Below are 6,000 nucleotides of genomic sequence, written 5' to 3'. Positions count from 1 at the left end.
TTTCCATGGGTGAGGAGAAGTCATTTGACTGCTTTGTGATAAACAAGACTTGGTGAGCAAACAGCGTTTTTGGCTTGTTATTTATTGACCAGTAATGTCCTTCCTAATGCAAAGATCGCTGATGTTTCATGCTTCTCAGGAGTTAGCTGCCCTGTCAGCTGCCCCTTCTAAATGTTTGCTTTAGAGCCTGGTGATTAACCAAGTTTCTTGGGCTTTCTTTTCCTCTAGTTAATGTATAGCTACAGCTTGCTTCCTGCTTCACATCCATATGCCAACCACAGTTTGCCATGTGTTCTGCCAAATTTATAGCTACATGCTCAACCAATAATCTTTCTAGGTAGCCAGTATGAATTATATGTGAAATGATATTTCCTAAATCTGGATGTGATTATCTCACAACTGGGCATACCTAAAAAACCCCCTCTCTTCTGAAGAGTGCTGGTAAGCAGGAAAGGAGAGCATGGACTTCCGAAAGTGTATATGCTGCTGGGCTCACATACATAGCGGGCTGTATATATTACCCATGATTGGAACTGTTCAACTTATACTATTTTAAGAAGTATACACTTAAGAAAATTAATGTTTCCTTTCATTTGCTGGGTGTTAATACCATCACTCAGGTGTGAGCTACTATTTCTAATCTGTTCCAAAAAAAAAAAATAGTTTTTTAAAAATGTAACCATTTAACAAGACTTTACACAAAACACAAGGAGAATTGCTAGATCTGAGTGACGGTCTCTGTTGGAACATTGCTTGTTGTATCTGAGGTTGTTACCCTGATACTAATTAAAATGAAATATACTGAGGTACAGGAGTTGTCCTGGTTTTCCAACTGGAATTGAAGTGTTCCTTTGCAGGAGCAAAGTTTGGTTCCTGCGGAGTGTCAGCCTGGATGTGCTTCAAGGAAAAAGTCTCATCACCTCTGAGCTTGAGAAAACTGCGGAGAATCTTGCCGTGACTCAGTCAGGGTGGCAGAGGCCTTGACCCTAGTCTGAGGGTTTTTGGTTCCCCCGCAAAATCAGATCAGCTCCTCGGCCAAATTACTTCCTTCCAAAATCTAGATTTCCCTTCATCAGGCCCACAAATGGGTTTTTCCTCCCACCCCATCGGCGTGGACTCCTCACTCAGGCAGCGCCCAGGAGAGATGTTTGCTTTCACACTGACTCACTTCTCCATCTGTCCACCTCAGACCACAGCAGGCCTAGACCTAGAGTCATGAAAACTGTTCACAGCAAAACCTGAAACCACGCAGAATTCAAATGGCTTCTGGTGTTTAGCCCAGCCTGGGGCTGAGGTCAGGTTCACTGACAGGGTCACAACCCATCCTGGCAGTCCTACACCACTTGTAAAACTCATGCTTTACCTTCCCCAGAACTTGTGGAGATAGAAAAATCAGAGCAGCCTGCAGGCAAGAGGTCTTGTGTGCAGATAACTGCGGATATGCATGCTGCACTCCTGCAGTCCATTGCATAATGCCCAGCATCTCTCCAAATTATCTGGTCTGTGCTGGCCCATTCCAGGTGATGCTCAGAAAGCATGTCTCTGACAAGGTTTACATTCGGGGTTTGGAGCAACCTTTTACAGACTCACTTCTGCTCGAGCTCTGAGGTTTGTATTGTTGTGTTTGGAAACATGGCTCCATCTTAACATGATATGTGTGGAGTGCAAAATCAAGGCTGCTGTGCTATAAGGATTACCGAAAGGCAGTCAGGGCTCTTTTTGGTTACGCACAGAAGCAGGGCACTGGTGACTGTGAAGGAAGACTTGGCCCATCGTCTTCCCCATCCATCTCTTCTCTGCAGTGCTGTGTTGTAATCTCTTCCCCTTCTGGGGTTTCTGGCAGTGAGGGGGTGGTCTTCATGCTTTGCCAGCAGAGCCTAGTGCAGATGAGTGGAGGGCTGCTGGCTGTGCAGAATTGTTCCTGTGGTGCTCTGCTAAAAGTCACTGTGCTAGGTGGAACAGGCATCTTGTGACTTTCCAAGGGTTTCACAACACAAAGCAAGAAGATGCTGTTCTTTCCGTACCCATTCTGCATTTTCAGAAGTTTCCATGAGTGTCTTTTCTTGCTGGAAAGAGAAGATTTTGCAGTAAGGATAAAAAATAGGGAAATGACTTGGCAGCAGAGAGAGAAAAAGGGAAATAACTCATCACAAAGTTTTTGCAATATGTATCCAAAAGGAATTTTCTGTGAAGTTATTTACTACAGTTAAATCCCCCTTCAGTATTCAGACCATGAGGCCCAAGCTAGCAGGGAGATAGTTACCTTTTTATGAGCATACAGAAGATTTAAGTGCACAGGTCCTGCAGGTTTTCCTTCATCCTGTAACATTATCTCTGCAGTAGTGTTGAGGCTTTAGTGTCCACACCTCATGAGACCTGATGCAGCTCAGCTCCTGTTGGGATGCCGTAAGGCTTCATCCTCCAGTTCTCAAACAATTGCCTTTAAGGGTTACATATGTCACCAAGTGGCATATTCGTGAAAAAATGGTGTACCCCATATATACTTTCAGTGGTTGTATTTGTTTCTAATAGTAGTTCAGACTATTTCATGTATTAAAATTTCCCAGCTGAAACAAATGTGATTCTTTTTTTCTGTCATTTCATAGCTGAAAGACAGCAACAGAACATGCACTGGAGTATCTCGTGTTTGGTTCTTCACACTGGTATCTATGATGACCAGAAAATGAGATGTTTCTGTGCTGGTTTAATTCCTGCTGCTACTCCACTGACTTCGGTATTAAAATACATGCATTTCAACAGGAAAAAAGAACTGGAAAAACTGTTTTTTCCAGTTGGCTTCAAAAGTCAAGGGAGGAGAGTTCAATAGGGTTCCATTTTAGGAAAGTACAGACAGCTGGACTGTATTTATGCTGTAGTAAGGGCAGCCTCTCTGCTCTGTGAAAGCTGTGATCTGACTTTTGTTCACAGCTTCTTGGATTTGTAGGCCACAGCTCCATGGCAGCTTCTCAAATTTATTTTTTTCTTCAGTTTCCAAAGCTGTTTTGAAAAAGGCATTTGAATATATGAATGGGTAGCAATTAATCTTGGAAGTTAGAAGAAACAAGCAGGTGGACTCTATTTAGGCAGAGGGAGGCAATGACAGACCAAAAAGTTTTGCTATCTGTCCGACTTTGGCCCTTTCTAATAAATTGGCTGTTTATAGTTGGGTTGTGTCCTACAAAGTCTATATTCTGTCCCAGTTAATCACCTATTACATCTCTGGATCAGTGTTGTGCCTAGTACTGCAACCCTTCCAGAATGGCTAAGGCTGACTCTGGAAAAATATAACGATCCTGCAATCAGCTTCATTGCCTGAAAAAGCATTAAATAGAGCTCACCTTGCAACTAGTTGTCTGATCTGCATTGCAGAACAAAAATGGCAGCAAGACTGGAAACTACTAGACCCTCATGTCATTCTGGAATTGCTCTATAACTCCACAAGACATTTTACTGTGGAGAAAGTAGCTGCTGCTTGTTTGATTGTTGCTCTGTTTTGGAAATGCTGTGAGCACTGCAAAGCAGTTGCATTGCATCTCGTGCTTTATTGGAGCGCCCTGCTCACAAATGCAAGAAGCAAACCTCTGTTGTAATTTTTTTTATCAAAAAGATCTGCAGCCAATTTCCCTCCTGTGCACTGAGTACTCCCCCAGACCCAGACACAACTGTTTTTGTGGTCTGTGTAGTCTGTTTAAAAGGAGGGAGGTTTTTTGAGACTATCAACTGATGCACATGAACTTTTCCCCACTTTTGAGGCTTTAAGTGGGAGATTCAAGGGCATCTGGGGATATATTATATCTGACTGAAATACTCAGTTTTCAGGCACTTTTCAGTAGTATTTCACGGTGGCAATACAAGAATGTTTTGGTTTTCATCTGTTTTTCCTAGAAACCACTATTTACTACTAAGTCTGCTTTTCTTTGGGACATTCTAGCTGCAGAGCAGTTGTTTATAAGAGCACTGCCAAGCTGGGGTTTCTTGTTTTTTTTTTAACTTGATAGCATTCTTAATGCTGCTGTAGTATTCATCTGTCTCTCCCAGTCTCGCTCCTTTCCATCTAGAAGATGCTGTTTCAGTCTCTCCCAACATGTTTCTTACTGAACAAATCTGAACAAAAGCCAACAGGATTTCACTCGTATTACCTATGCATTGCATTATATTATCTGTGTGCCATTCTAGTGTTGCTTCAGCCAGCCTAAGGTGTGACACCTGCGTACTCCATCTTCTCCCTTAGATCTGCACTCGTGATCACTTCAGCAAGCTGCTCCAGCTGAAAGCTCTGTTTTTTTGCCAGGGGTGATGGACCACCTTGTACCATGTGAGCACCAGTCAGGGGAGCACAATCTGAAAGGGACGTGAGCGTTACGGTGCACTCCAGTTTGAACATGCGCCTGCAGTGTGCTCTCCCTGCGAAGGAAGCAAACCACACCCTGGGCTACTTTGGAGGGCGCACAGACCTCGGATCAAGTGGAGTTAGTACTGCCCTTCGACTTAGGGCTGCTGAGGCCACACGTGGAGCAAGGCCACGCCTGGTTTTGGGTCTCCGTGTTCAAGAGGGGGTTGTTCAACAGCAGGCTGCCAGGACAGCCAAGTGCTTAGGGGCCTGTGAGGGTTGAGGCTTAGTCTGTCTGGCTGAGGGGAGGCAAAGAGACAACCTCCTGGCAGCCTACGGCTCCTGGAAGGGGTTTACTGAGATGATGGAGCCAAACTCTTCTCCATAGTGGCAGCCAGTACAACAAGGAATAACGGCTGCAGATTGCACCTTCGCAGGTTCAAGTTGGTCAACAGGAAAAGCCTGGTCAAGAGGAGAGCAGTGCAGCACTCTAATGGGGCAGTACAAGCCTTGTCCTCGGAGGCTTTGAAAGGTCAGCTAGACACGGCCATGCTGTGCTAAGCCAGCTGGAGCAGGCAGCTGGTGTAGTGAACATGAGCGTGGTTTAAAATGTTCAGACTAAATGCATCTAAAGTCAAAAGGTGGGGCTAGCATTGTTTTTCAACCCTATGTGTAGTAAATAGAAGAGGTGTTAAGTAAGAAACACAGACTCTCCCACACCCAGAGGATTAACTGCTGTGGGATTGAAGAAGGCATACAGGACTAAGATGAGAAAGAGCAACAGGAATCACTCTCTTGAAAGCCTGGACATTGCAGATCACTGCAGGCAGGCTGGGATTTCCCACGCAGGCCAGAGATATTACTGGGCACTGTGCTGGTGTCTCAGCTCAGGATTTTAGGTACGCATGGGAGGTTGCACGGGGAAGCACTGATAGCGCTTCTGTACAATAGAAAACAGCAGTCTAACCACGTGGTCCTAATGTAGCCCAAGATGGAACAAAGTGTGGTCAAAAGCTTTGTTCAGCCAGATAGCAGGATAGAAAATCTCACCTACAGGTAACAAATTACAGCCTGCCATGGTCGTCTTCTGCACAGACCCTGACAGTTAGTTCTTGAAAGCTAAATAATGTATCCTCCTACCTGTACAGATTCAAGTAAGCTGCTTCTGCTGCGCCTCTGCCAGCCAAGCACTCTCTCCAGAATTAAGCATTTTAATATGGGAAGTGAAAACGGTGAAAGTCCCCCCATTCTGCTCTGCTTGTTCCTTATCTCTGAGAGGACAAGCACTACCCTTCTGCCCAGGCAGAGGAATTTCTCAGCTAGACAATGATTTACAGGGTGAATAACCACATAATGATAGGCATGAGACAAGTGCTAAATTTACTACAGTTCTGCATTGGCTGATCTTGCATAAAATGAAGCCATTTAGAAACTGTCACTTCATGTCCTGCTTCTGGATTACTGCAAAATATCACTATTGTTCCTTAGTTCTTATGAAATCAACCATATAGCTTTGGCAGCAGGGCTCAGAAACGCTGCCATCTCCCGGTACTTTGGAAATATCAGTTGTTTACCAGAAACAAATCCCTGGGGGTCACACAATGTCTCTGCTGGAGAAAGGTGTTCCAGGTACTCAAAAAACATTTGCTTTAAATAGCCACAGTTTTAAT

Source organism: Apteryx mantelli, chromosome 5 (assembly GCF_036417845.1).
Source record: "Apteryx mantelli isolate bAptMan1 chromosome 5, bAptMan1.hap1, whole genome shotgun sequence".
Lineage (NCBI taxonomy): Eukaryota > Metazoa > Chordata > Aves > Apterygiformes > Apterygidae > Apteryx > Apteryx mantelli.
Note: the sequence above shows the minus strand (reverse complement) of the source record.